Source organism: Poromitra crassiceps (assembly GCF_964638095.1).
Source record: "Poromitra crassiceps genome assembly, chromosome: 20".
NCBI classification, from domain to species: domain Eukaryota; kingdom Metazoa; phylum Chordata; class Actinopteri; order Beryciformes; family Melamphaidae; genus Poromitra; species Poromitra crassiceps.
In genome coordinates, this window is record NC_139637.1 from 14,429,682 (window position 1) to 14,438,416 (window position 8,735).

The window sequence follows — 8,735 nt, forward strand, 5'->3', positions numbered from 1 at the left end:
ACCACTGGAGCACTACCGTGGGAGATTGTGGGACATGACATGACATCATCAGTGGGTATGAGATCATTAGTCGGGGGCGTGACATAAATAACATGATTGACGCTGCACACAGGACTAGGGGTGGGAATCGCTGAGTAGCTCACGATACGATATCGTCACGATACTTGGCCCTCGATAACGATATATCACGATACTGCGATACTGCGATACTGCGATATATTGGAAGACGATACATCACGATACCTGTGTAACAAGTGAAAAAAATACCTCTGAAGGCAAAAAATCATGTATTATGCATTTATTAGCAGAATTGACATGAACTCTGAGTTCACTCACTCACTCATACCATTTTCGATACCACGGAGGAAAAGTTACACATTAAGTCTTTTTATTATTACTATTAAAACAAGAAAACCTATATAACCTACCTACCTACCTATATAATTTCTAAAAGTAGATATTAATGATCAAACATTTCCATTCATGTAGCCTACAGTAGTTATGTTTTTGTTTCAACTACAAACATAAATAAAGTCAACTTGAAACTATGTTTCAACTACCACACACAGCATAATATTTTAGCCTGTTTATAAAAAAAAAAAAAAAAAAAAAAAAAAAAAAAAATTAATAAACATATCGATACTTGGCGCCAGTGTATCGATAACGTATCGCGGGTGGAAATATCGCGATAACGTGGGTATCGATATTTTGTCCCACCCCTACACAGGACTCTGTGACATGGCGCTGCATGCAGGACTGTGTGACATGACATAAATAACATGACACTGCATGCAGGACTCTGTGGCATGACATAAATAACATGACACTGCACGCAGGACTCTATGACATGACATAAATAACATGACACTGCACGCAGGACTCTGTGACATGGCGCTGCATGCAGGAATGTGTGACATGACATAAATAACATGACACTGCATGCAGGACTCTGTGGCATGACATAAATAACATGACACTGCACGCAGGACTCTATGACATGACATAAATAACATGACACTGCACGCAGGACTCTGTGACATGGCGCTGCATGCAGGACTGTGTGACATGACATAAATAACATGACACTGCATGCAGGACTCTGTGACATGACGCTGCATGCAGGACTCTGTGACATGACATAAATAACATGACGATGCACGCAGGACTCTGACATGACGATGCACACAGGACTCTGTGACATGACGCTGCATGCAGGACTCTGTGACATGACATAAATAACATGACGCTGCATGCAGGACTCTGTGACATGACATAAATAACATGACGCTGGATGCAGGACAAAACAGCAGAGGGTGCTGCAGCACCCTAAGCACCCCCACTTCCCGCGTCCCTGTCTCTCTCTTTCGCTCTCTTCCTTCATCTTTTATCCTCTCTCAACTGCACTCTCTTCCTTGTTCTCAAACTCTCCCTTTCCCCATTCCTCTCTTTGTCCCTTCTTCACTCTCTCCCTCTCTCTTTGAGTTGCACTCACTCTCTTGTATCTTCTCTCTCTCTCTCTCTTTCACTCTGCCTCGTATACAATCTCTCCTTCCCCTCTCTTTCGGTAGGTATCTCTCAAGCCCCCAATTTCTCCCCCTTCCCTACCCCCTCATCCCTCCTCCATCTCCGGGTATCTCCGGTCGTTTACACCTTCTCGCCGAGTGCTATTACAGCAGCACTTTGCATTTAGATAACCATCGCCTCGCCGACCCAAATTGGTCCGGAGCGATGAGGAGGAGGAGGTGGAGGAGGAGGATGAAGGAGGAGAGGACGAGGCAGAGGCGCAGAAGGGAGAAGTGGGGGAAGCAGAGGAGGAGGAGACACGGAGGTTCAAGATACAACCCAGTCACCAGAATGAAATGTTGGCAGTTGACGTTTCTGCAGACCATGGATACAGTACGTGACGTTCAACGTTTGTGAAGCAAAATACGTTGCACATCAACACCATGCTACTTCAATAGCAAACTCTACAATGTGAATAGTCGATTGTGCAGGCCTGCTTAGTAACTCTCGGTGGATGGTTGTAAAGATAAACGGAGCCTTTTCTCCCCCGCTAGACCGGAGTGAGAGCAAGAGGAGCCAGACTCTCCTGTGCGCCTGGCACAGCAGCGAAACGGAGCTGGCAAGCGAGACTACAATGTGAAAAACGTTAATACACATCATCTAGAAATGTTGATATGCATAATTTTGGTTCACAAATGTTGACATGCCAACGTATCCGTGGTTTTTCAGAAACAATGTCAACTGCCAACATTTTATTCAGGCAACCAGGATGCGAGATAAAGCCTTCATGGCGAAATCAGTGATGCACGCAGATATGCACGCGCACACGCACACGCACACACACACGCGCGCACACACACACACACACACACACACACACACACACACACACACACACACACACAGAGAAGAAGCCACTGCAGACGGGTGACACGCGGGTAAATTTGAGGAGAAATGCAGACCGGCAATTTCACCACCAGCAATTACCATCAACAGTATTTTTTCCATTACACTCTCGTCCTGTCTCTCCCCCGCGGTGTCATCCTCATCCACACACATTTATTTGCTCCTATATATCCTCCCCGTCCCTGCTGAAGGCAGGGCGACGCCACAATGACTTGCATTTAGAATAGTTCGCCCGTATCGTTACACCTATTCTACCCTTCAAAGCCGAGGAACGCTGAGCGTGTGAGCAGTGAAACGCAGAAAAATGAAACTTCACACTTCCTGATAAAAGTATTGTCGGTACAGAAGGGGGGAATGTTCATTGTTGGGTGTACAGCGTTTATTTCCGTTGATTTATATCTCAGCCAGCATAGACTGTAAAGACACCGAACGAACGAACTACTGGTTACCGTTACTGTTGTTTGCCTTTGTAGAGTGGATGCAGATACAAGAATGATAATGTATCCCGAGCAAAGAACGTAGTCGTGTGTAAGCGCTTCCATCTATGGCTTGTCAAAGGTTCAGGTTCCGGTTCAGGCCCCCACTGAGAGGATTATGGAGGCGTGGCAGGAGGAACTTGATGTTGACTTGCCGGACATGATACGGGGACAGGAGTCTGTGGTCCAACTCTGCTCGATTAACAGCAAACACCAGCTGATCCAATTCAAAGTCACTCATCGTCTTCATTATTCCAAGTCCAGGTTGCACAAGATCTACCCTTCTGTCTCACCACTATGTGATAGGTGTCAGGTGTTAAGAGGGTACACTAACCCATACTTTTTGGTTTTGCCCTTCACTATCTGGATTCTGGGCCAATATATTTGATTGGTTGTACTCGAAGGCCTATAAAACAACCCTTCAGCCGGAGGCGGAACTCGCCATCTTTGTGGCTGCTCGAAATCTTCGCCGCTCCTCAACTACGGCTGTACAACAGTCTCTGAGGCAGGGGACGACTGCACCCTCTGAGTCCCCCTCTCCACCTTCTTTTCAGCTGTGGCTGACGGACATGGTCTCGGTTATACGTATGGAGAGACTCCGGTTCCTGAGGACCAATTCACTTCATCAATTCTCAAATATCTGCGACCCGTTTCTAGCCCTACTTAGACGAGGTTAAAAGCGACAATTAATTCGCCCAGCTGACTTTTCATGGACCCCTTGCATGGGATCCCGTGCACATCTCTTACAGGCACATAAGCACTCGACGTGGCTGGTAGCACCACGCTGTAACATTAGAGTGTTGATGATATCTGTGTAACCGAAGTGAATCAGCGTCGATTCCAGTGTGGCAGCGAGTGGATTGGTTAAACTCACTCCCCCAGTATAAAGGCACGTTAATCAGCTCTGCACGGAGAGCATATGGCAATATGCTAGAGTCCAAACTGGACTCTAACAACCCCAGGCATCTATGGAGAGGACTCCATGCTGCCACTGACTTCAAGGGGGAGAAACAGCAATCCCCCCACACATCACCCTCCCTGCCGGACGAACTCAACGCGTTCTACGCTAGGTTTGACCCCTCTGCCAGAGCGCCCCCCCTCCTCCCCTACCCCTCTCCGCCACCTCTCCCACCCACCTCCCCCCCCTCTCCACCACCTCTCCAAACCCACCACCCCCCCCTCCACCTCTCCTCTCCCCCTCCTCTCCCCCCCCATCACCCCTCCTCCTCCTCTTCTCCCCTCCATCACCCCCCCCCCCCCCCTCTCGGTCCCCCCACCACCCCTCCTCCTCTCCTCCCCCCATCACCCCCCCCTCCTCTCCTCCCACCACCCCCACTCCCCCCCTCCTCTCCTCCCCCCCCGCCACATCTCCCCCCCATCACCCCTCCTGCTCAGGATGTGAGCTGCCAGAACTGCAGGAACTGTATAACCAGCGGTGCCTCAGGAGGTCCCTGAAGATCATCAAAGACACAAACCATCCCCACAACAGCCTGTTCTCCCTGTTACCCTCAGGGAGGAGATACAGGGTCCCAAAAGCACGCACAAATCGCTTGAGGGACAGTTTCTTCCCGCAGGCCACGAGACTCCTTAACATACACAAATAGTGTAGCAGCTGTACTGTACCGTACTGTAGCTGCTACCATTATGTATGTCTAATGTTTAATTGTATGTTTAATTAGGTATATGCTATTAGCACCTGTACGTCATATACGTCGAATTTAAAATGTTTAAGCACGTCTAAGGTATGCACATGACATGTGCACCTATGTGCAGTGGATATGCCACTGTCTCTGACTTGTCTTATCACTCTACTGCCTTATTGCTTGTTGTGTCTCTTGTTGTTTTTGCACTCATATGCCCTGTTATATTTGTACTATGTTGTAAATGGAGTCCACAGCACAAGAATTTCACACGAGATACTTGTACCACGGAGTGACAATAAAAATCTTGAATCTTGAATCTTGCCAAGGGAGCTAGGTCTCTTGGTGCAGTGGTTAACGTGTCCGTCCCGTAAGCCGAAGGTCGGCAGTTCCAATCCACCCCTGGGCAAGCCCTTAACATGGGTTGCTGCAAGTACCACCAACACAAAGCAGTTACATATTAGGGGTGTCAAAAATAATCGATTATAAGATGCATCGCGATGCGGACGTGCACGATTCTGCATCGATTCACAAATGTCAAAAAAAATATATATATATGTTTTTTTTATAATCAAATAAAATGTAATGGAAGTACATGCAGGTGTTTATTTTAATTATGGATCATAATACAATGCAATTCCAAATGCCCTTTTATTTTAAAAGTAGCCACACAGTGAGAAAAAAGAAAGTGAGAAAAAATAAATAATGTATTGCGGAAAAAAGTAATGCATCGATTTAAGATGCATCGAGATGCATCGATAATCGTAATCGAATCGAAGCCCTCTGAATCGTAATCGAATCGAATCGTGAGGCCAGTGAATATTCACAGCCCTATTACATGCATGTTTGTTTGTTTTTTGTCTGAGCCTGTTTTTGTTCCCCACGTTCTGAAAATTGTAAAATAAAATCTCTCTCAACATCCCTCTCAATTGAAATCAGTCTGCCTGGATTAAATGGCCACCCGTATTTATTTGAGCCTGACTAACGTTATACGGATTACAAACTGAAGAGCGGGCGCAGCGAGGTTCTATCTCTAGGCTACCAGTGTGACGGACAGCAGACAGACAGACAGAGGGAGGGAGGCTGCACGGACACGCTGCTGCAAGCTAACTAAAGCGTTCATTTTCTCTCTCTTTTACAATAACAATCTGAGCCTGTCAGTTGCAAAGACGAGCACTTTCTCTTTCACGCGCGCGCGCACACACACACACACACACACACACACACACACACACACACACACACAGAGTTTCAAAGGTGGAATGCCCCCATGCTAGCCGTAGCATTAGCTGCCTCCCCTGCTGTTCACCAAGGCCAAGCTGTCATTATAGATGCATCCAGATGAGACAAAAGGAGGATGCTCTGAAGAAGGCGCTGTGTGTGTGTGTGTGTGTGTGTGTGTGTGTGTGTGTGTGTGTGTGTGTGTGTGTGCGCGTGCCCGTGTATCCAGATGAGACAAAAGGACGCGCTGAAGAAGTCTGTGTGTGTGTGTGTGTGTGTGTGTGTGTGTGTGCGCGCGCGCGTGTGTGTATCCAGATGAGACAAAAGGACGCGCTGAAGAAGTCTGTGTGTGTGTGTGTGTGTGTGTGTGTGTGTGTGTGCGCGCGCGTGTGTGTATCCAGATGAGACAAAAGGACGCGCTGAAGAAGTCTGTGTGTGTGTGTGTGTGTGTGTGTGTGTGTGTGTAGGTGTGTACAGTATGTGTATCGTGTGTATGCGTGTGATCAAGCAGAGACAAAACAAGTGTAAAAAGCCTGGCCGCTCTGAGGTTCTACACTAGATTAGTCCATCATTCTCTCCACCACTCTCCCTCCCCCCTCTCTCCCTTCCTGCAGCCTAATAGCTGGTTCATTTGCGCTCCAGTGGAATCTAACATCACAGGGATCGCTCTGATCTTCTCAATGATCACAAAGCAAAAAATAGTGAGAGAGAAAACGGCTACGAAAAACAAACCCAACTTGAAAAAAAGTCGCCTCTGCACCCGCAGCACCAACAACAAACGCTTACTGAGACCTCGATCGGTTCTTCCCAGGCACAGAAGGTATAAAGTGCATATGATCTGTGTCCAAAAGGACAGGGGGGGGGGGGGGGGGAATATAGCAAGACTTTCTTTATTGTTCTTTTTTCTTGTCTTTTTTGATGCGTCTAATTGGCTTCTTCTCCAGGCGACTCTCTGACGAGATTTTAATTATGATTTGGCGTCGCAGGATGAAGCGAGGCTGTTGATCAAGGCTCTGTTGGAGGGTGCTGGAGATGGAACGATGGAAGCAAGCGCAAGACACAGATAGTCAGGGAGAAGCGGTCAGACACGTTTTGATTCACGCCATGCTCTGCTACACACACACACACACACACACACACACACAGCAGTGAACATGCTGCATGCCGTGCTAGTTGCCGGTTCATCACATCAGTCCAGACCAGCTCCCCTTCAAGCTAGGCGTGGGCAATATGGCCCTAAAATAATGAAATCACGATATTTCAGGGTATTTCTGTGATAACGATATTCTTGATATGACAAAATACTGAAAAGTAGCCTATTGCATTATTAATTTCAAGAACATACGATTGCAAAAAAAGAAGTGTTAGGCTATAGTTTTATATGTCATGACTGTGATTTGTTGTCCTGCTCAAACACACATTCTTGCACACGCACATTTGCACACATGCACACATGCACGCACGTACACACACACACACACACACACAGCAGTGAACATGCTGCATACTGAGCTAGTTGACGGTTCGTAACATCAGTCCAGACCAGCTCCCCTTCAAGCTAGGAGTGGGCCAGCGAGGATGAAACGCGTTGCGTTTTGTTGCCCGTGTTATTTTGATTGAAGATGTACACTGTTGCTGTTGGTAAACTTTTTCATTACACATGTACATTACTTCTGTACTAAACTGTAATCCTATTATCCAAGAAGCTCCCTTTTTTCTCCTTATCATTCTACTTGGCCTGCTGAGCTTTCTTGTCCAACTTTTTTGTATTATCCACCACAATGCTTACATTTCAATTAAATAAAGCCTGTATGGATCAACAAAAACAAATACTAGGATATTATTAGATTTTTTGCTTAAACTAAGGACAATAACATCCAAGTATATTTGTGTGTGAGCCTGCTCGCCAGAACATGTTGGCATTGTACTTTTCTGCAATCCACGGATGTAATATGAACATTTCTGAACCAAAATAAATTGCATATGACATTTCTAGATATGTGAATATCACTGTTATATGTACATGTCATACATTCTGCTATTGAAAGAGTGCGGTGGCCAGTAAGGGTGTTGTGGTCAGGGTGGATGGAGGGAAAACACTTGCCTTTCACACCAGAGAGCCGCGTGTTCAAGTCCCAGTCATGGTCACCGAGTCTCCAAAGTCGACATTTCAACCGTGAGTCACACAGCCTCCAAGAAGGGGTTTCCTGTAAACATGAGGGCATAGAGACACTGCATGAAATAGGCCACGCCCATCACGGGGGAAAAGCTCCGTTCATTTCCACACACCAGCGTCATTTTCCTTGAATTAAACATAGCTAAAAGCTGTTGTGTGGTGGGGCTGCGCAGACAACAAATGTAAAAAATCACCAGTTAAAGTTTTTTTGTACTCCCGAGGAAAACAAGGAAGCCATTGAGAATTGGCGAGAAGAAAAATGTGGATCTAGCTGTCAAGAAGTAAGTTGTAGTGTTCACCTTCCGTATATACGATCTTTTTGTGCAACACGCAACCATGCACGCGACATAGGAGAACGCCAGGATTGGAGGGGGGGGGGTTCTGTTTTCCCCCGTCTTGGGCGTGGTTTCTGAATGATGACGTGTTACGCAGTGTCTCTATGCGTTGGAACCTCTGGTTTTTGTTGGCCAACAATAACCCATGTGTCATTTTTTTTTTCATTGTAACTATAGGGATAGCTTCTTTTGTTGATCATGTAGTGGCCGTTGCGTGCCGTGGCGGTCTTCCTTCAATATGTGGGAGGAGTAACGTAGCCAGGATCACTTGCAGACCTTTTTTTTTTTATATATAATTTTTTTCCCGATTTTTTTATCCCATTTTATCCCCCATTAGTGCTCACTTGATTTCTCAATCCTGGTTGCTACTCCATCCTCTGCCGATCTGGGGAGAGCCGAGACTGGCTCCATGCTTCCTCCGAGACATAGGCAGTCAGCCAGTCGCTTCTTTTCACCTGCCAGAGGAAGCTTCACCAGT